The sequence below is a fragment of the Bos mutus genome, chromosome X, assembly GCF_027580195.1.
Source record: "Bos mutus isolate GX-2022 chromosome X, NWIPB_WYAK_1.1, whole genome shotgun sequence".
In the NCBI taxonomy this organism is placed as follows: domain Eukaryota; kingdom Metazoa; phylum Chordata; class Mammalia; order Artiodactyla; family Bovidae; genus Bos; species Bos mutus.
The window spans coordinates 113,626,183-113,648,948 of record NC_091646.1 but is presented as its reverse complement, the minus strand read 5'-3'; the positions used below and the strand labels follow the sequence as shown (position 1 = coordinate 113,648,948).

At 39.6% G+C, this 22,766-nt stretch overlaps 1 pseudogene; it reads right to left on the bottom strand.

Annotated features, from left to right (window-relative positions):
* Positions 1-196: 196 nt before the first annotated feature.
* Positions 197-22,766, bottom strand: part of LOC138986505 (uncharacterized) — a 166,707-nt pseudogene continuing 144,137 nt past the window's right edge.

Sequence of the window (22,766 nt, the reverse complement as noted above, 5' to 3'; positions counted from 1 at the left end):
TTTGCCATTTTTTTATTACAAAAATAGGGGAATTTTATGGGGAAAATGAAGGTTCTATATGAGCTTTTTGTAATTGTTCATTTATTAATTGTATAAGAGTTGTCAATTTTTTTTTTAGTTAGGGGCCATTGAGGTGTCTATATTGGGGTATCAGATTTCCAATCGAGAGGCAGTTGTGTTAACTCAATTGCCCCCATTAAAAAGGTTCATTTAAAGAAATTGTGGCTTTTGTTTGTTCAAGAAAATCCCATCTCTATAAATTGATAGGGATATTAGTAATATATGGTTTAAGATAAGCTACAATTTGATTAGGGCCATACACTTGTAAATAGGATATATTGACAAAAGTTTGTGTGGCATCAGCTTTATCTATTCTTAATAGTCTAGAAGGAGCCATAACCTTACCCCAATCAAGGGCCATTTTGTAGCTCTAATGATTGAAATGTTAGTTTTGGTATCTAACATGTATGTGAAATTTTTTTCCCCGTATGTGTAGAGTAAGCATGGGTTTTTGATGTTTTTTTTTTAATAAGGTGGAGAGTGTAGCAGTAAGGTTGGTATTGTTAAAGCCTCCCTGTCGAACTTTATCAGATGCCTTTATTGGTTTGACATATGGCAAAAGTAATAATTGTGTAAAATGTTCCCTTTTTTGTAAGTATACATTTTTTATTTTCATAACATTTACCATAATATGTATTTTTCTTTTATAATCTTTATCCATAACATCAGTCAATACCATTAAACCTCTCATTGTGCAGCTATTATGTCCCAAAATCAGTCCCATTGTCCCGGGTAGAATTGGGCCATAGTATCTAGTGGGAATTTTGTGGCGGTTGTATAATTTTATTAGTTCCATATCATAAGAATTAGGTATATCAATACAAGCATTTTTAGGTGTAGCTGTTTGTAGTGTCATAACGCTAGGTCTTCCTTTTGTAGTGGGGTTAGAAGATCGCCCCTTTATTAGTTTTCCTGTTGTTTTTGTTGTGTACCAGGGTTTAAAGTGTTTCCATCTTTATCAAATTTAGAATGACATTCATTTAGTCAATGGAACCCCTTTTTACATCTTGGACATATTTTTGGGGGTCTTTTTTTATTAGAAGTAGTATTATTTTTTCTGGCCTGTGTTGATATGTGACATTGTTTTTTTATATGCCTGGGCTTCCCACAGTTAAAACATTTGGCATTAGTAGCTTTTTGTATATTAAAGGTTTCCAATGTTGCCAATTTTGTTTTATGGGACATAGATCCGATATTTCTATATGGTTTTAAATATTTCATAAGAGAGCCAGTCTCTCCAATTGGTCTGAGCATGGATTGACATTCCTCATTAGCATTTTCAAAAGCAAGTTGTTTTAAAATAATATTTTATAAAGTCATATCCTTAATAGATTTTTCAATTATATCCTTTAATTTTTTTATAAATTAAGAATATTCTTTTTCATGTCCTTGAATAATCTTAAAAATGAACCATCAGAGTTAGTGTTATCAACCTTTGTTTATGTCCTGTAGGCAGTTTTTTTAATGAAATGTAACATCTGAGGGGTAATATTAGCTAATTGTGCAATCCTATCAGCCATGGCTCTTGTTCTAATGAGTATATCATAGGTTAAATTGGCAGGGTTACCATGAGATTGCTGGTCAATCATCAGCTGTCAGGCCTCATCTTTAACTTATATTTGTCACTGTAGTAATTGTTGAGGATTTAAAACCATCTTAGTTACTTGAAAAAAAATCATATGGCATCCAATGGTCAGCCCATCTTCTGAGAAATTTTATACAGTAAGGAGAAGTAGGTCTATACAGAGTGCATGTTTTCTTAAAGCTAGACAATATGTCAAAATCTAGATTAGCCCAAGTATTTTGGTCTTGGGCAGGTTGATTAAATTGCATTGGGAAAGCAAAAGTGCAAGCAGGCATCTCCCAAGGAGGAGTGAAATGATTAGTACGAGCAAAGTTAGCAATTGTTGTTACAGGTGGAGCAGAAGGAAAAACCTCAGATTTGGGCTGTCTGTTGAATGAAATGACCTCCGTTCTAAGTGGCTTCAGTTTTGACATATCTTGTATATATATATGTCTCTAAGTTGTTTTTCTAAGGATTGTGTCTGATTGAGTATAACAATTTTATATTTTAAAGCACTTTGCATATCTTGTTCTTTAAGCTCATATTTATGTAAAGATTGAATAGTTTTTACTTTCAAATCAACGCTATGTCCTTCAATTTGTTTTATGATAGCCCGTATGAGTTACCATGTAACCCTTGCTGATATGTTCACAAAACATTATTTTTAACCCTTTTCTATATGTCTAGTGTCCCCTCTTCTGGGAACCATGAGTTGTTCCAGTAAAATATGATAGCAGTCGTTCAGTTGATCTCTTGAAACATTAACACCGTTTTGTTTTTAAAAAATGATGCATTATAGAAATGAAAGGAATTTTACTGTTAGGTTGTCCCATCCTGCTTACCTTTTTCTGCAGGGGCTCGTTGCTTTGTTCAGCCTTTTTTTCAAGTCCCTGTTCGGGTGCCACTTGTTGGGGATTTTCTCCCAGGGACTTGGAAATGACGAACCTGAAAGAATGACACTTGGAGAGTCTCTTGCAAGGACTGACAAGTTTATTTCTGCAGTCAAGCCTTCTTATAGGAACAGGAACAAAGAGCTGGGAGTATACAGCCAGCAGAGTGTGTACGGGGTTAACATCTAATCAGTAAAAATATTTCAAGGACAGTGCGTTCTAAGTGACCCATGTACTTATCCCATAACCCATTTTCTCAAGCAACATCCTTAATATTTATTATTAAATCTTGACAATACACTTGGTTTTGAAGCAACCAAAGAATGTTGGGAATAATAAGAATGGAAAAGAGTCTTTGCTAAGCTTTGATATTTTAAATAGTCCTTTCTATATCCAGTAACATCAGATCTAGGTCTTGAATTTGATGTGCTGATTCATAACTTCAGATTTTATAAAAATAGAGAGCAGCTATGTTGACTTGTTGAACAAACTCCCAAGTCAAATTCTCAGCTTTATCCTGGTACTTGTTTTTTTTTTTTTTTTAATTATCCATTAAAAATCTAGTGTGCAAGTGAGGACAACAAAAGCCCACAATAAGGATTGTCAACATGGCTTGTGTAAGAGCACTCTGCAAATGGTACTGTGCTTCTTTAGCTTGGGTTCTCTAGGAAAGACTCCGAGGAGGCAAGGATTCCTCTACTCATGATACATTAAGGAAGTGCTCCTAGGGAAGCCTGTAAGAGAGTTGGAGAAGCAGAGCAGGGAAGAGAGAATGCCACAAACACTTCCGATCTTGGGCAAGGTTTTCAGAAAGTTAGCTTTGGTCTGATTCTTCAGGGGAGATCTGGGGTGTAAGTTAGGCTCTAGATTTTGCCTCAACTTGGAAAGTAGCAAGGCTTTCATGCTCTGATACCTACCAGTCATTGGTTCAGGGCTGCCAGGAAAATATAGTATATGAGGAACATCAATCTCAGACACCACTGGGTCTCAACTGTGCAGAAGACAGCTCCAGTTACCTGCGGGGCTTCTTCCAAAGAGATCTACAGGTGCAGGGATTAGAAACAAGTCTTCATAAATCAAACATGGGCATGCACTGAAATGGCACAAGGGATCAGAAGGGATCTGGGTGGAACACTGTGAGTGTTCATGACCCATGTCACCCAAGCTAGCATCAGGTCATATGATGAGAAAAGACTAAACTTACCCAACATATTCTTACTGTTGCCTGAGGATTCTGGGAGAATCATTAACCTCAGTTCAGAACAGCCAATATATAATTGTGATGGTGCTTAAATCCCAAGTCACTCTCCCATCTCTTTCCATTCCAAGAGAAGAGACTCACTATGTCCAGAGCTAAGCTTTCATTATCACGCTGAAATATTTTTCAGTTTAGGAATATTATTTTCCCAAAGATGGCACCATTTATCATGACAGAAGACCAAGGACATTCCTTTCACTGCCCTTCCAGTTGCACGGTGGTGGTTTAGTCACTAAGATGTGTCTGACTCTTGCAACCCCATGGACTGTAGCCTGCCAGGCTCCTCTGTCCATGCAATACTCCAGGCAAAAATACTGGAGTATGTTGCCATTTCCTTCTCCAGGGAGTCTTCCCAACCCAGGAATCAAACCTGGGTCTCCTGAACTGCAGGCAGATTCTTTGCTGACTGAGCTATGAGGGAAGCCCCTAAATGCAACCCCAAAGTCCATGGAATTCTCTAGGCCAGAATACTAGAGTGGGGTAGCCTTTCCCTTCTCAAGGGGATATTCCCAACCCTGGGATCGAACCTCGGTCTCCCGCATTGTGGGCAGATTCTTTACCAGCTGAGCCACCAGGGAAGCCCAAGAATACTGGAGTGGGTAGCTTATCCCTTCTCCCGCAGATCTTCCTGACTCAGGAATTGAATTGGGGTCTTCTGCATTGCAGGCAGATTCTTTACCAACTGAGCTATCGGGGAACCCAACTGCATGATGCTCTCGTTTAAAGCTCCTTTTCCTGGCTTCTGAGGCCCTCTGTAATCTGACCCACTTGACCTTTTCTAAATCTGTCTCCTCCCTGTTCTTTCAACCTTCATACTCCCTTCTTGCCAGGTAGATTTTTAACTACCCACATCTCATATCCACTGTAACATGTTCATATCTGCTTTGCCCCTTTACCCTGGCTGTTTCCACTGCCTGGATTTCCCCTTCCTTCCCTTTCACCTGTGCAAACCCCAATCATTGTTCAAAGTCCAGCCTAAGTCATTCTCTCCCAATAATCCCTAGACAAATCCAGGCCTCACTGCTGACACCCTTATTTAAATTTGTTGAGTAAGTAGTCACTAGAGCATTTTACATGCCTCTCTATTGGGCTTTATCTATGCACTGTGAGTTTGTTGTGAATTATACTCAACTCTAGTGCTATGGTTTGGCCTAGTCCGGTTGTCATCAGCCCCGAATGCCTTTTAGACTTACTGGAAAGGTTTTTACAAAATACTATTGTCTGTTTTCCACCAAAACCAAATATATCAGAATCTGTGGAAGTGGAGCCCAGTGCATATCATTTTGTAAGGCCACTGAGTGGTTCCAATGTAGAGTCAGAGTTGAGAATTTGCTCTGAGATACAACTGAATACAACCACTGTTACAAGTAGTCACCTCTAGAAAACAGATACATATATTATGACAATGGGAAATATCCAACACTGGAAAGAGGTATTTTACAACCATCGTACAAAAGCCCTGCATCATCTTTTGCTAAACAAAACCATAAAAAATAAAGAAAGCACACCCATCTATCTCCATAACTTCAGATCCAACTTCAGATCCCTGTGTTTGGCCTTTAAAATCTCATTTTTGCTAACAACTCACAGTGGGATTACAGATATGACTATCATCATGTTCCCTAGATGAAACCTTTTTAGGAGTTTTAGGCAGAAAGAAATTCAATACAAAGAATTAGCTGCTTAGAGAACTATTGGTCAGTTTTCATTCCAATCCCAAAGAAGGGCAATGCCAAAGAATGTTCAAACTATTGCACAATTGCATTCATTTCACATGCAAGCAAAGTAATGCTCAAAATCCTTCAAGCTAGGCTTTAACAGAATGTGAACCGAGAACTTCCAGATGTGCAAGCTGGATTTAGAAAAGGCAGAGGAACCAGAGATCAAATTACCAACATCTGTTGGATCATAGAAAAAGCTAGAGAATTCCAGAAAAACATCTACTTCTAGTTCATTGACTACACTAAAGCCTTTGACTGTGTGGATCACAACAAACTGGAAAATTCTTAAAGAGATGGGAATACCAGACCACCTTACCTGCCTCCTGAGAAACCTGTATGCAGGTCAAGAAGCAGCAGTTAGAACCGGGCATGGAACAATAGACTGGTTCAAAATTGGGAAAGGAGCATGTCAAAGCTGTGTATTGTTACCCTGCTTATTTAACTTATCTGCAGAGTACACCATGAGAAATGCCAGGCTGGATAAAGCACAATCTGGAATCAAGATTGTGGGGAGAAATATCAATAACCTCAGATATGCAGATGACAGCACCTTTATGGTAGAAAACGAAGAGGAATTAAAGAGCCTCTTGATGAAGGTGAAATGGGAGAGTGAAAAAGCTGGCTTAAAACTCAACATTCAAGAAACTAAGAAAATGGCATCCAGTTCCATCATTTCATGGCAAATAGATGGGGAAAAAATGGAAACAGTGAGAGACTTTATTTTGGGGGGTTCCAAAGTCACTGCAGATGGTGACTGCAGCCATGAAATTAAAAGACACTTTCTCCTTGAAAGAAAAACAATAACAAACCTAGAGAGTGTATTAAAAAGTAGAGACATTACTTTGTCTACACAGGTCTGTATAGTCAAAGCTGTGATTTTTCCAGTAGTCACTTATGGATGTGAGAGCTGGACCATAAAAAAGGCTGAGCACCAAAGAATTGATGCTTTCGAGTTGTGATGCTGGAGAAGACTCTTGAGATTCCCTTAGACAGCAGGGAGATAAAACCAGTCAATCTTAAAGGAAATCAACCCTGAATATTCATTGGAAGGACTGATGCTGAAGCCACCTGAAGCAAAGAGCTGACTCACTGGAAAAGACCTTGATGCTAGGAAAGATTGAAGGCAGGAGGAGAAGGGGACGACAGAGGATGAGATGGTTGGATGGCATCACTGACTCAATGGACAGGAGTTTGAGCAAACTCAGGGAGATAGTGAAGGACAGGGAAGCCTGGTGTGCTGCAGTCCATGGGGTAACAAAGAGTTGGACATGACTCAGTGACTGAACAACAACAATAACAAAGAGAACTATTAGAAGGGTTGGGTGTGTGTGTGTGGAGTCGCTCAGTCGTGTCTGACTCTTAGCGATCCCATGGACTGTAGCCTACCAGGCTCCTCCCTCCATGGGATTTTCCAGGCAATAGTACTGGAGTGGGCTGCCATTTCCTTCTCCAGGGGATCTTCCCTACCCAGGATCAAACCTAGGTCTCCCGCATTGTGGACAGACACTTTACTGTCAAAATCAAGAGGCCCTCTCTTGGCTGACCGCAAGATTTTATTCCAATGCGATTGCAGTGCAGGGACCAGGAAACTACTATGTGCTGTGCTTAGTCGTTCAGTTGTGTCTGTCTCTTTGCGACCCCATGGACTAGAGCCCAGTCAGCCAGGCTCCTCTGTCCATGGGGATTCTCCAGGCAAGAATACTGGAGTGGGTTGCTATGCCCTCTTCTTAACCCAGTGATCAAACCCAGGTCTCCCGCACTGCAGGCAGATTCTTTACCATCTGAGCCACCAGGGAAGCCCAGGAAACCACTCTAGTGACCATGGAATCCAGCCAGCATCACACTACTGAGCCATATTTCTAAGTTCAAATAACAGAGAAAAGAATGGCTGCTATTTCCCTCTTGCTTTCCATATCCCTCTGAGTATATCTAGTTGGCAGAACCTGTATCACACCTGGAATATAAGTGTCAATGGAGAGTGGTAAATGTAGTTTTTGGATTTCCAGTCTTTTAGATATTTTGGGTGGTAATGATGCTGCACAGCTTCCCTGATGACTCAGCGGCAAGGAATCTGCCTGCAATGCTGGAGACCTGAGTTCGATCCCTGGGTTAGGAAGATCTCCTGGAGAAGAGAATGGCAACCCAATCCAGTATTTTTGCCTGAAAAATCCCATAGACAGAGGAGCCTGGCAGGCTGTAGTCCATGGGGTTGCAAAGAGTTGGACATGACTGAGCACAGAGCACTTCCCACTGATACTGGAGGCCAAAAAACACTATCTCTAATACATTCCTGAGGAAGCTTCTGAGTCAACAACTATAGAGCTCTTTGTGAAAAACAACATTTCATATCAATGGTGTTGCCATGTGTCTGGGTTAAAAAGATGAAAAAAGTCCCAGATCTCAAGATAATAAGTTCCTTTAGAGGAGTTCTTCCGTCTTCTGTCTGTGGCCCCTAGTGCCTTGGAGAATTTGTCTTATTATGTCAATCACTCCTGAAGCCTTTCTTAAATTAGGTGGACTCGTGCCAATTGTGCATGCTTGGGCTCAATGCTTAATCTCCCTAAGTAAAATTAATGCATGAAGAATTGGCATCCCTAATGGCAGCAGTTAAGTGCTGCTTTTCGAGAGACAACTCAAAGGTTAAGATAAATTTTAAACATGGAAATGGTTCAATATGAGAAGATTTGAAAGTTTTTAGTTTGCAGTACATATGGAACACTTAAATGTTTTTATTTTTTATTGTTTAGGCAGAAACAGTGGGATAAGATGAGAGTTTAAAATGTCAGTGCTATACACACACACACACACACACACACACACATATATATATACATACACATAATGCTAAACACTAAGAAGTTAAGGTTGGTCCTTATCTGCTTGCCTTATATACATTTCTGTTCAATCTGAGATTTAAACATCAGTGGAAATATTCCAAGTAAGGGAGCTAGAACATTTTGGGCAAATCAATAAGCTCTGCAAGCCATAACCTCTTCAAGTGTAAAATAGGAAACATCACACATTTGTTAGGATTAAATAAAGGAAGTGTTAGTCGCTTAGTTGTGTCTGACGCTTTGTGACCCTATGGACTGGAGCCTGCCAGGCTACTCTGTTTACAGGATTCTCCAGGCAAGAATACTGGAGCGGGTTGCCATTTTCTTCTCTAGGGGATCTTCCTGACACAGGGATGGAACCGGGTCTCCTCTAGGCCTCTCAAATTTCTTCACTAATATTCCCCTAATGGCAGAAAAAATACAAGGGTACCCACAGGAAATCCAAAACTTCTTCGAAATGTTTTGTTTCAGCATAAAATGTTGAGTGAATTCTACCTACAAATCCATATTACATTCATTAATATCTTAGGTTTTTTTCATCAACAAAGATTGACATTTGGAGGATGTACCTGTTTTATCCTGTGGTTTCCAGTAGATTCTAGCATGTTCTCTTGAGAACCAAGGTTAAAATTGGAAGTGTTTCACCTGTAGAGGCCCCTAATTACTCTTAGTTGAATTTTTGAAGATGTTTTCAGGTACTGAGAATCTTTTTCTTCCAGTTTCATAAGTGTACAACATAAAGATTTGACTTATGTACATCATGAAATGATTACCACAATAAAAGAAAAGAATAATTTTTTCCTTGCAATGAGAACTCTTTGGATTTACTCTCTTAACAATTTTCATATATAATGTATAGCAGTGTTAATTATATTAATTACATTGTACATTAGATCCCCAGCACTTATTTCAGATAGAGGATTTAGAATATAAACATAGAGAAGAGTAGGAAGCAATTTCTAAACTTTGAGGGTTACTATTTTTGTCTTGCTTTTACAGCTTTGCTGGAGAAGTTTTACTCCTTTGGGAATGCTGAGGCATGCTCAAGCCTTCCTTTTCCCATCCCATCCAGTTATAGATACTGAAAAATTTTACCCAATGAGGTCTTCATTTTCTGGCCACTTAATTAGTCCAGACCAAGACGGCTTTTATGCCTTTATATTACAAGCTCTGTCAGTAAAGAGTTTCTCTGCAATGCAGGAGATCCACTTTCGATCCCTAGGTCAGGAAGATCCCCTGGAGAAGAAAATGGCAACCCACTCCAGTGCTCTTGCCTGGGAAATCCCATGAACAGAGGAGCCTGACAGGGTTCAGTCCATGGGCTCGCAAGAGCAATGAGCAATTAAACCTATTTACCTATACTTACTAACTGATGGTGTCTACTTCTAAGCTCAAAAGTCTCACATATGCAGAGTGTAGCCCAAGTGCCAAAAGGTATACAAACTACTCTCCACACCACACTGCCAATCAACAGTAGGACTGAACTTGCTCTAGGTTCTCGGAATGCATTCTAGGTCCTTCTCTGTGGCAGGAGAACTTTCCTGATCATCAGACTATTCTATTGGGGTGCATCATGGGGGCACAAAAAACACATTTAGTTTAGCTTGCAAACATGCTGGTCCTATTTTTCTCTCCCTATGTTGACTAGCCAGAAACAGGGAATTTGTGTCTTTGTCAATCTTGGATAAACCAATTCAGAAATTTCTCAGTCTCCACCTACTGTGCCTCCACACTTTTATGGCTTTGCTCATAAGGTTCACCAGACATGCAAAAGTTCATGCTTCCTTTGTATTTGGAAAAATTCTGCTCTTCATTTAGGACCAAATTCAAATGGCAAGTGTCTAAGTTTTCCGTTCCTAGGGACCTACTGCTTCACCAACTATCTCCTTTCCCTTTCCTTCCAACTAAGGTGTTCAAAGATCTGTCATCTAAGTTTGTTTTAGCATTATCACATCATATTGGTGGCGGTTACATGTCATCTGTCACCCATGTTAGCCTGTGGAGACTTTAGAAGGGAGGGAGCCCTGTCTTAGCTATTATGGCATTCCCAGTACCTGCAAACTATGGGTGACCAAATGTTGATTGAAGGATGAATGAATCAATGAATGACCGGGATCAGTTCAGTTCAGTCGTTCAGTCATATCTGACTTTTTGCAACCCCATGAATCGCAGCACCCCAGGCCTCCCTGTCCATCACCAACTCCTGGGGTTCACTCAGACTCACGTCCATCTAGTCAGTGATGCCATCCAGCCATCTCATCCTCTGTCGTCCCCTTCTCCTCCTGCCCCCAATCCCTCGCAGCATCAGAGTCTTTTCCAATGAGTCAACTCTTCGCATGAGGTGGCCAAAGTACTGGAGTTTCAGCTTTAACATCATTCCTTCCAAAGAAATCCCAGGGCTGATCTCCTTCAGAATGGATTGGTTGGATCTCCTTGCAGTCCAAGGGACTCTCAAACGTCTTCTCCAACGCCACAGTACAAAAGCATCAATTCTTCAGTGCTCAGCCTTCTTCACAGTCCAGCTCTCACATCCATACATGACCACAGGAAAAACCATAGCCTGGACTAGACGAACCTTTGTTGGCAAAGTAATGTCTCTGCTTTTGAATATGCTATCTAGGTTGGTCATAACTTTCCTTCCAAGGAGTAAGCGTCTTTTAATTTCATGGCTGCAGTCACCATCTGCAGTGATTTTGGAGCCCAGAGAAATAAAGTCTGACACTGTTTCCACTGTTTCCCCATCTATTTCCCATGAAGTGATGGGACCGGATGCCATGATCTTTGTTTTCTGAATGTTGAGCTTTAAGCCAATTTTTTCAGTCTCCACTTTCACTTTCATCAAGAGGCTTTTGAGTTCCTCTTCAATTTCTGCCATAAGGGTGGTGTCATCTGCATATCTAATGTTATTGATATTTCTCTTGGCAATCTTGATTCCAGCTTGTGCTTCTTCCAGTCCAGCATTTCTCATGATGTACTCTGCATATAAGTTAAATAAGCAGGGTGACAATATACAGCCTTGACGTACTCCTTTTCCTACTTGGAACCAGTCTGTTGTTCCACGTCTAGTTCTAACTGTTGCTTCCTGACCTGCATACAGATTTCTCAAGAGGCAGGTCAGGTGGTCTGGTATTCCCATCTCTTGAAGAATTTTCCACAGTTTATTGTGATCCACACAGTCAAAGGCTTTGTCATAGTCAATAAAGCAGAAATAGATGTTTTTCTGGAACTCTCTTGCTTTTTCCATGGTCCAGCAGATGTTGGCAATTTGATCTCTGGTTCCTCTGCCTTTTCTAAAACCAGCTTGAACATCAGGAAGTTCACGGTTCACGTATTGCAGAAGCCTGGCTTGGAGATTAGCAGCCTAGATTATAAACAAAATCACAATCCAAAGGATTGAAGTGCATCAGTACCAGCAAAATTCTTTGCTGGAGAATTTTTACTCCTTCAGGAACGCTGAGGTGTACTCGAGCCTTCCTTTTCCCATCCCATCCAGTTACAGTACTTGGACAAAGGAAACCTGAAGGTGTTTTCCTTTCTTGTGAAATATTTGTGAAAACAATGTGAAGAATGGAGACAAGTCTTTACATGAAGGTACTTCATTTGCAAATGAGACCTATAGAAGGCATTGCCTTAATACCTTCAGTCTGCTTGATTAGGAGAGTTATTTCTGAACAAAACACACTGGAAAGATGACCACACTCCCCACACCCCACTCCATTTCTGTTGTAAACTGTGTAGAAAATAGAATCAGCATATCTGAAATTCACTAAAGTATAGCTTCAGTTTGTGAAGCTATTGCATCAATGATGTTAATTATTTGAAGTTCGTGGATTAATTAATGGTTAACAATTACAAGAGAATGTTGCACAAGCCACTTTTTCCAGTATTAAATTTCATATTCAACAATTATCTCACAGATTATTTATATGAGTAAAAGACAGTCTTATGGAACCTCCTTTCTCAAGAAAGTGTCAAACACTTCCATTTTTAATTTAGCACTGAGATTGTGGTTTCTTTGTCTTAGTAATTATGGGCTTTCCTGCCAGGGCCCCATTTTTTTGCTTCTACTTTACAACATGATCATGGTTGAATAGCTTTAATCAGGCGCCAATTAGTCCCAAATCTATAACTAATTTAAGTCTGGGATTTTGTTGGTTGTGTTTCCTTCTTTCAAACTGGGAGGGAAATTTAGAAAAGTTTTGAGCAAATGATCTCAATCCCTGATGAGTAGTTAGAAGAGAGATATTTCTGTAACCTGCCCAATAAACTGGTTATCATATTAAACTCATTTTTAGCAGCTTATATTCACTTAAGCCTTGCTCCAGATGGTAGCTGTCAAAATGTTTCTTATAATTAGCATCAGTAAACTTCTCCTGGGCCTTTAAAATTCATTGCAAATCACATGTTGTCTATAATCATAATAAGATTGGAAATGTTATTAATATCCTGCTCAGTATTCTGCTACACCAGTTTCTGTAAAACTACATGAATCAACAGAACCAACTTCTCTCTACTGTGCTATCTCAAAGGCTGTTAAATGGTAAATGTAACTATATCTAGATATTGTTAAAATTAAATATAAAATGGAGACTGGACACGAGAATTCCTTGAGCAGACAAAAACACTTTAGCCATGTAAGCAAAGCTAAATCTAGCTTATTTCATGAACATAAGTGAAGCTTAACTTAGGTTATTTCTTGTAAATGTCTCTACAATCATAAAGGAAACTTAAGCCACCTTCCTAAAAATGGTACAAGATCATGACTTTTAACCAATCCCCTTGCCACCTGGAAACCTTCATTGCAATAATCAAATCATTATAAAAGTTAAATAACTTGCTTATTTTCACTTTATAAGATATCCTGTAACTTCATGACCCTGAGTTTCATATCAGTTTTTATTTTGGGGGGCTCCCAAGTTTGCTAACTATTCTTATACACACAGTAAACTTTTACTAAATACTATTTATTGATTTGATAATTTTAATTTAGTTATTTCTGCATTTTTTACAATGAAAAAGTTGATTTGCTCATTTTCAGTTTCATCTCTAAAATATAAAGACTCGCTAAATCATTTGTTTAGTCAAACACATAAACTGTTCTTATTAACATATTCTATAACACAATCATTTGGTTCACACCATAGGTCTTCCCTGTAGCTCAAATGGTAAAAAAATCTGCCTGCAATGCAGGAGACCTTGGCTTGATCCCTGGGTTGGGAAGATCCTCTGGAGAAGGGAATGGCAATCCACTCCAGTATTCTTGTCTGGAGAATCCCATGGACAGAGGAGCCTGGCAGGCTACAGTCTGTGGGATCGCAAAGAGTCGGACACGACTGAAGCGACTAACGCTACACTATAATCCATAAACTAGGTGTCTCAGTTGTTGAGTTAATCAGGTCTCTTTTGATTGCAAATGACAGAACCTCTATTTGAACGAGTTTATGAAGAGGAAGCTGGATTGAAAGGGCACTGGGCATCTTTGAAACCAAACTTCAGAGGTATACTGAATAGTCCCAGGGATAACTGGGGCCAGTTACTCATCTGAATGCTGTCTTCATTTCTTCTTTTCATGCTCTTTGGAGAAACCAGCAAGGGAGTGTGAGAAGCAGGACAGGGAAGAGGAAGCCAAACAAATATGCTACTCCATGCCAACAGCGTGCAATTCCAGCTTCAGCCTGATCCTGCAGGGTGCTCCAAAGCATAAATTATAACTGAGTTTGCTTCACCTGGCGGCAAGGGAGCTTGGTCCTCATACGCCTGCACCAATCAGCCATTAATTAAGCTCCCAACCCCACCCTGGGGAAATGTCAACTCAGGCACTTCCGGCTATACATGTCAGGGCAAAAAAGCTCCATTAGCAAAAAGACGGTGACTTAAAATAATCACAGGTGTGAACCATTATATGCCAATGCACAGAGAAGTTCCGGTAATCCAAAAGCTATTGGCCTAATAGAATCACATTGTAGACTATTAGAAACAAATGCACACAGTTGGGGAAAGGGTACACAGAAATGATTAAAGGAGGTCTCAGAGGGGGACTTCCCTGGTGGTCCAATGGCTAAGACTCATGAGCTCCCAATACAGGGGGCCAGAGTTTGATCCCCGGTCAGGGAACTAGACCCCACATGCCTCAACTGCAAAAAAAAGAGATTCTGCCTGCAGCAACAAAGATCAAGGATCCCATTTGCCGCAACTCAGACCTGAATCATTTGTAGCCAAATAAATAAATAAAAAAGGAGTCTCAGAGGGATATGGGTGGGATGCCACAATGTCTACTACAAACACTATTAAAATTCTTTTTCATCCTTTATCTCTGCCTGTTGGCTTTGCCTTTCCTGCAGTATACAAGTTTGCTCAATGAGTCAGAGAACCCAGTTGCTAATTGTTCTTAAGCATCATATTCTACAGTTTTCACTACCAAATTGGGAGCTCTGTACTCAGTGCCAGCTAGAAAAGGCAAGAGGAAGAACTTGCACTGTCTTGGTTTGGGTTCAGTGGCCACTTTTTTTAACCACTCAACTGTAATTTCAAGAACAGGGTGACACAAAAACATGGTGGCCCTGCAAGAGCTACATTTGCAGGAAGGGATAAAGCAGCTTCCAAGAGAGGAAGGCCTGTGATGTTGCTGGAAGAAAATAAATATACTGGGGGACAAAAGGGCATTTGGCGACAGGTTGGGCCACAGTTATGTGTTCACTGCCTGAAGGATCGTTCAGTACTCTACATAGACATCCTATTTCGATTATATCCTTGCTATGGCTGAGGACTGCAGGGGCCATTTTCTGGTCACAAAAATAAGAATGAAAGAAGAGATTGTAGATTGCTTTGGGGAAACAAATCTCAAAAGGACACCCTATTGGGATCGGTATAAACATGAACTCATAGTAATATAGAATCGATATCATATGAACATGAATTCAATGTTCATTAATTTATTCTATTGGATTACATGCCTGGAATTCCCTGTTAAATACAAAAGGGATTTCAACTGTAGGGAATATAGCTGGAGGGGAATCAGACCATTTAGACTATCTAAATTTATCTCTTAGTCTGATTTTCCTTTGTATGGCTACAGATGCTTAATAACTGTCTAATCCAAGGAGAACGCCACTACTAGTGTCTCAGAGGTGAGATACCTGCCTTTATTTCTCCAGTTTTAAAAGATTTCATCTTTGCTCATTTAACATCCCTTTCAACCTATATCCCCACTTCTGTTTATCAAGCATTTTTAGTGCAATGGGCTCTGATATTAGCACAGCCTTGCATGAATATTTCAATGTGCTGAGGAACAGCATTGTTATCAAGCACCAGCAGCTGCTGTTTATTGGTGATAAATGAGTTTTGTTCCATTGAGATCAATTTCCCTGGTTTTTACTCTATTATCTGGGTAGAGATGAAGGATATCATATATCCTTAAAGTGATACTCACACAGTTATCCAGTTAATGAGACATTGAGGAGTGGGGGTTGTGGAGAGAGAGAGACACACACACACAGAGGGTGAGGGACAGAAAGAGAGATAGTGGGGTGGGGGTGGGGAGAAGGAGACACATATGCACAGAGAAAGAAAGACAGAGACAAAGAGAGAGTTGGAGAAAGAAGGAGAGGCAGGGGTAGCAGGGGAGAGAGAGATGCAGAGAAGGGGAGAGAGAGATGCAGAGAAGGGGAGAGAGAGATGCAGAGAAGGAGAGAGATGCAGAGAAGGGGAGAGAGAGAGATGCAGAGAAGGAGAGAGAGAGATGTAGAGAAGGGGAGAGTGCACAAACCAGAGGCAGAACCTGAAATTACTGTGGGTCCTCCACTGTGCATCCCTCTTCCAGGGTTCTGCTGTAATATCATTTGTAAGGAAATATTATCTGACATGGAAAGGCAGTGAATCATTAGTATTTATGATGAACACGTTTCCAGGATTGTAGTTCACCATAAGATGAGTGCTTCTGATGCTGTTTGAAGTCAGTCTCCCTCATATTGATAGCAGAGGCTTAATTCAATGCCTACCTGTTGGCAGTGGCATCGCTGTGTTTACTTCTGTCAAACACGGACTCAAGGGAACGTAGTGGGAACAGTTCATCAGCCTGGGTATTCGGAGATACTGTGGGCAGGGCAGAGAAGCGTCACCTGTTGAAGGACTAAGTTTAGGGAAGATGGAGTGGTTTGAAAGTTAGCTGTGAGGAGTTGCTCCAGGACTTTAGGGCTCTTTTAAGGAATAGCACTAATTCAGATCAATTTCACAAACATTTATTGAGCATATGTCATATGGCAGATCCCATGCCACATACTAGGGATTCCAAAGCAAGTCAGAGCCCCTCCTCTCAGTAAGGTACATGCATTATTTCAAGCCACTGTCGTACACACTGTGGTGGAACTGAACTCATGACAGAGATAGTGAAGGACAGAGGAGCCTGGCGTGCTGCAGTCCATGAGGTCGCAAAGAGTCAGACAAGACTGAATAACTGAACAACAACATGGGATACAGAAGAGAGTTATTTCATGTTTCCGGGTGATGAGTGTGGGCCAGGACAATTTGTAGTTCAAAATATAGCAAAGACGGGGAGGTTTACTGGTCAGGATGGACTACATGGAGACTACAAATCCAAGATCTGAGTAGCCTGGCCTGAAAGAGAGATCCTGTATGGTTATTCTAAGTTGTTGTCCTTAACACTGGTCAAGGGAACATTTGTCCTTAGTGGTTATCATTAATGCTGGTTCATAATGGTTGTCCTAACGTTGATTAACATAATGCTTTTTCTGAATATACTGGTCAGCGGTAAGTTACCTTTAATGGTGGTCCATGTAAAGCTTATCTTTATGTTATCCTAGATGCCGGCCAAAAACAGTTATCTTTAGTGGTGGTGAACAATGGTTGTCATTATGTGGTTAACAGTGGTTATCCTTAATGCCTATTCTGAATGATTATATTTAATGCTGGTCAAGAACTATTTCTGGCTTCCTCTACTTTCTGGTCATATGATAGGTATGTACTTCCCGGCCCCCTTATGGATGAGTGGTTTCATGTGACTAGTTCAGACTGAGGCATTATGACTAGAACTGATTTGTGTCCCTTTTGGACTAGAGAAGAATTTAATCACTGGAGTGAGAGCCTCCAGAGCTGTTTTCCTTTCCTTTTGGATAGTGATCATTAACAGGGGCTGTGGAAGTTGCTCCATTAGCATGATCCTCATGAGCAAAGTAGCCCTGTAGCCCTGCCTGTGTAACACATGTAAGGAGAAATGAACATGTTTAATTTTAAGCCACTGAAATTTGAGGGTTCTTTGTTTCTGCGGCAGAGCATAATCTCTCTCGACTGGTCTGGGGACAGTGGCTCTCAGATCCAGTTGCACACCAGAGTCCCCAAGAGAGCTTTCAAAAGATGTGAATATCCGTGCATGAAACTGTAACTCTGTTGGAATAGAATTCATAGGTTTGGGTCCTGAATTTCATTATCTTTAAAATTAAGTTTCAATAAAACTCCTAGAGGAAAACATAGGCAAACACTCTCTGACATAAATCACAGCAGGATCCTGTATGACCCACCTCCCAGAATATTGTAAATAAAAGCAAAAATAAACAAATGGGACCTAATTAAACTTAAAAGCTTCTGCACAACGAAGGAAACTCTAAGCAAGGTGAAAAGACAGCCTTCAGAATGGGAGAAAATAATAGCAAATGAAGCAACTGACAAACAACTAATCTCAAAAACATACAAGCAACTCCTACAGCTCAATTTCAGAAAAATAAATGACCCAATCAAAAAATGGGCCAAAGAACTAAACAGACATTTCTCCAAAGAAGACATACAGATGGCTAACAAACACATAAAAAGATGCTCAACACCACTCATTATCAGAGAAATGCAAATCAAAACCACAATTAGGTACCATCACAGGCTGGTCAGAATGGCTGCAATCCAAAAGTCTACAAGCAATAAATGCTGGAGAGGGTGTGGAGAAAAGGGAACCCTCTTACACTGTTGGTGGGAATGCAAACTAGTACAGCCACTATGGAGAACAGTGTGGAGATTCCTTAAAAAACTGGAAATAGAACTTCCATACTACCCAGCAATCCCACTGCTGGGCATACACACTGAGGAAACCAGAATTGAAAGAGACACGTGTACCCCAATGTTCATCGCAGCACTGTTTATAATAGCCAGGACATGGAAGCAACCTAGATGTCCATCAGCAGATAAATGGATAAGAAAGCTGTGGTACATATACACAATGGAGTATTACTCAGCCATTAAAAAGAATACATTTGAATCAGTTCTAATGTGGTGGATGAAACTGGAGCCTGTTATACAGAGTGAAGTAAGCCAGAAAGAAAAACACCAATACAGTATACTAACGCATATATATGGAATTTAGAAAGATGGTAACAATAACCCTGTATGTGAGACAGCAGAAGAGACACAGATGTATAGAACAGTCTTTTGGGCTCTGTGGGAGAGGGCGAGGGTGGGATGGTTTGGGAGAATGGCATTGAAACATGTATATTATCACATGGGAAACGAATTGCCAGTCCAGGTTCAATGCATGATACAGGGTGCTCGGGGCTGGTGTACTGGGATGACCCAGAGGGATGGGATGGGGAGGGAGATGGGAGGGGGTTCAGGATGGGGAACATGTATACACCCGTGGCAGATTCATGTCAATGTATGGCAAAACCACTACAATATTGTAAAGTAATTAACCTCCAATTAAAATAAATTAAAAAAAATTAAGTTTCAAAGGGAATTAAAAAAAAAAAACAACTCAAATAATAAGTGACTAGAATGTAAACTTCACAAGGGGAAGGACAGTGTCTTGGTTACTGCTCTACACCCAGTGCTTAGAATAGTATCTGGCACATACTGAACACTAAATCAATATTGGTTAAAGGAATGAATACATGAATAAATACAATCACACTTAGTTTATGTGATTTTTCTACACCAGGGTCTGCATCCTGTTCCCTATGCTATCTACTCAAAACCATTACCTGGGTTCTCTTTTAAAAGGATGCTTTGCCTTGGTTGCTTTGCCCACCTTCTAGCAGTTGGATGTCTGGATTTATGTCTTTCCACCACTGTTCTGAGCCTATGTTTGCTACAAGTCCTGGGAAACTGATAACTAATATGTACAGATGAGTCCACGAAGGCCAAGGACCACTACTCTATCCCCATCACCTGTGTCCTGCCTGCTTCTGGCTTCTTTCCCTTCCCATACCCTTGGGTTGTGCATGATCCTCTGAGTCTGGGCATTTGCACAATTATATTCTTGTCTTTAACAATCATTACTATTAGAAAATCTTATATTTCTTTAGTAATTGGTCATTTTTATAGAGTTCTTTAATCCACTTTAAAGCATTCATTAAAATGTTATCCTACTATAGAAATGCATATATCAACAACCTCAGATATCCAGATGATACTAGTCTAATGGCAGAAAGTGAAGAGGAACTAAACAGCCTCTTGATGAGGTTGAAAGAAGAGAGTGAAAAAGCTGGCTTGAAACTCAACATTAAAAAACTAAGACTGTGGCATCCGGTCCCATCACTTCATGGCAAATAGAAGGGGAAAAAGTGGAAGCAGTGACAGATTTTATTTTCCTGGGCTCCAAAATCATTGCAGATGGTAACGGCAACCATGAAATTAAAAAGACGCTTGCTCCTTGGAAGGAAAGCTATGACAAACCCGACAGCATATTAAAAAGTAGAGATATCACTTTGCCGACAAAGGTCCATATAGTCAAGCTATGATTTTTCCAGTAGGCATGTATGTATGTGAGAATTGGACTGTAAAGAAAGCTGAGAGCCAAAGAATTGACGCTTTTGAACTGTGGTGCCAGAGAAGACTCTTGAGAGTCCCTTGGACTGAAAGGAGATCGAACCAGTCAATCCTAAAGGAAATCAATCCTGAAGGATTGATTGGAAGGACTGAGGCTGAAGCTGAAGCTACAATACTTTGGCCACCTGATGTGAAGAGATGACTCATTGGAAAAGATCCTGATGCTAGGAAAGATTGAGGGCAAGAGGAGAAAGAGGCAGCAGAGGATGAGATAGATAGTTAGTTAGACTCAATGGATATGAATTTGAGCAAAATCCAGGGTATAGTGGAGGATAGAGGAGCCTGGCATGCTACAGTCCATGGGTTCGCAGAGTTGGACATGACTTAGCGACTGAACAAAAACAACTATATAAATGTGCTTTATAAATGGAAGATTCACAATAGACTTGAAGTTCCTTTGCCACTGATTTTCAGAATCATGGCCTTGACATCTGTGAAGAAGTCAGAGTGAAACTTGTTACTTGTTGATATTAGGAGCCAAATTTTTAAAATGTTCTCTTTTATCTCATTTTTACCTTTCCTATTATCTTATTCATCTTGACTGCTATTCCATTTCTGATCACAGATGTATAAAAAGAAAAATGACACCCATAACTATTAAACTTCTCCCCAGGCTTCCCAAATCACAGTGAACTTTTAATTCTCTGGGCTTCTCAAGAAACTTTTTTGGCCTGACCTAATTATCTTGGCACTTGGATTGTGTTTGATTATGTGTCTGGCACTGTGGATATTAAGTTCATTGAAAAATGACGTTTCCCTAGTAATTATTGTATATCTTCCATAGTGTTTAGCAGTAGAGTTGATAATCAATATATTAATATTCAGTAGATACTTGAATGAGTACATTTATTCAAGTATATAGTAAATATATGATATTTGACAGACAGATTGAAAGAATAACAGAATAAATTATATACATGTGTGTATATATATGTATGGCTTTACTACATTCATCAATTGAAAATTTATAGTTTATAACAAGACCATAATTACAGTGAAAATATACTAAATCTTAAAGCTCATGTTAGAGTATTTAATCACTCATAAAAATTAAGAGTTCCCAAATCCACACATCCATCATATTCTGTAGCATCTCACCACAACAATTGGTTCTGAATCTTAAGCAATGTTCAAAGCAAGACTAATGTCTGCAGTGTCAAACATAATCAGACATTTCCTAGTTGTGCAACCCTGCTAAACCCTTACAGGAAAGAGCTGCAGGTGCAGTTCGATTAGAGAATGGTTAGTGTTAATGAATTTTCCACCAGAAATAAAAATGCATAAATCTGGCCCCTAGCCAATCATTTCTTTCAGTGCAGTAAAAAATATTGTGTTTTAAACAAAGTGAAAGAAGCTGTACAAGATCATTGATATTAAGATATTTTTAAAACCTTATTTTTAGCCACTTAATATAGCAGATGGCTTAATAAATCTTAATTTTTAAAATATTATTATTATTTTTATGAATAAAATTTTAACTTCTTCAGAGAAAAAATAGCAAACTTCTTGTAATCAAGAATAAAATGGTTACATAGCTGGCCAGGCTCCTTTGTCCATGGAATTTCCAAGGCAAGAATACTGGAGTGGGTTGCTATTTCCTCCTCCAGAGGATTGTCAAAACTTATCAAACTGTACACATAAAATATATGCATTTTATTGTATATAAATTGCATCTCAATAAAGGTTATTTTTTAAAGTTTGTAAAATAGAAAAAGAAAGAATAAAGTAGCCTTGGTCAGCTAGGACAATGCTTTGAATAAGGGCTATGTTAATTAAATCTTTGCTGATTTCACCATTTATTAAATTGAATTAAATAATTGAAAATACTTAAATGTGCATGCAACATTGATTTCACAGTATCTGAAACTAACATGGCATTTTAAACAAACTATACTTCAGTAAAAAAAAAAAGGAAAGTGAATGAAAGTTTCTCAGTCTTGTCCGAATCTTTGCAACCCCATGGACTTAGTCCATGGAATTCTCCAGGCCAGAATACTGGAGTGGATAGGTAGCCTTTCCCTTCTCCAGGGGATCTTCCCAACCCAGGGATCAAACCCAGGTCTCCCACATTGCAGGTGGATTCTTTACCAACTGAGCTATGAAAAAGAGTCATTAAAAGGAAATTGGGGGGAGGGGGGAATTTGAAGAAGGTGGTAAAAAAGTACAAACTTTCAGTTATAAGATACATATTAGGGATGTAATGTACACCACGATGACTGTAGCTAACATTGCCGCATGATACATAGACATGTTAAGAAAGTAGCTCCTGGTACATATACACAATGGAGTATTACTCAGCCATTAAAAAGAATACATTTGAATCAGTTCTAATGAGATGGATGAAACTGGAACCTATTATACAGAGTGAGGTAAGCCAGAAAGAAAAACACCAATACAGTATACTAATGCATATATATGGAATTTAGAAAGATGGTAACAATAACCCTGTGTATAAGACAGCAAAAGAGACATTCATGTATAGATCAGTCTTATGGACTCTGTGGGAGAGGGAGAGGGTGGGGAGATTTGGGAGAATAGCATTGAAACATGTATAATATCATGTATGAAATGAGTTGCCAGTCCAGGTTCGATGCACGGTACTGGATGCTTGGGGCT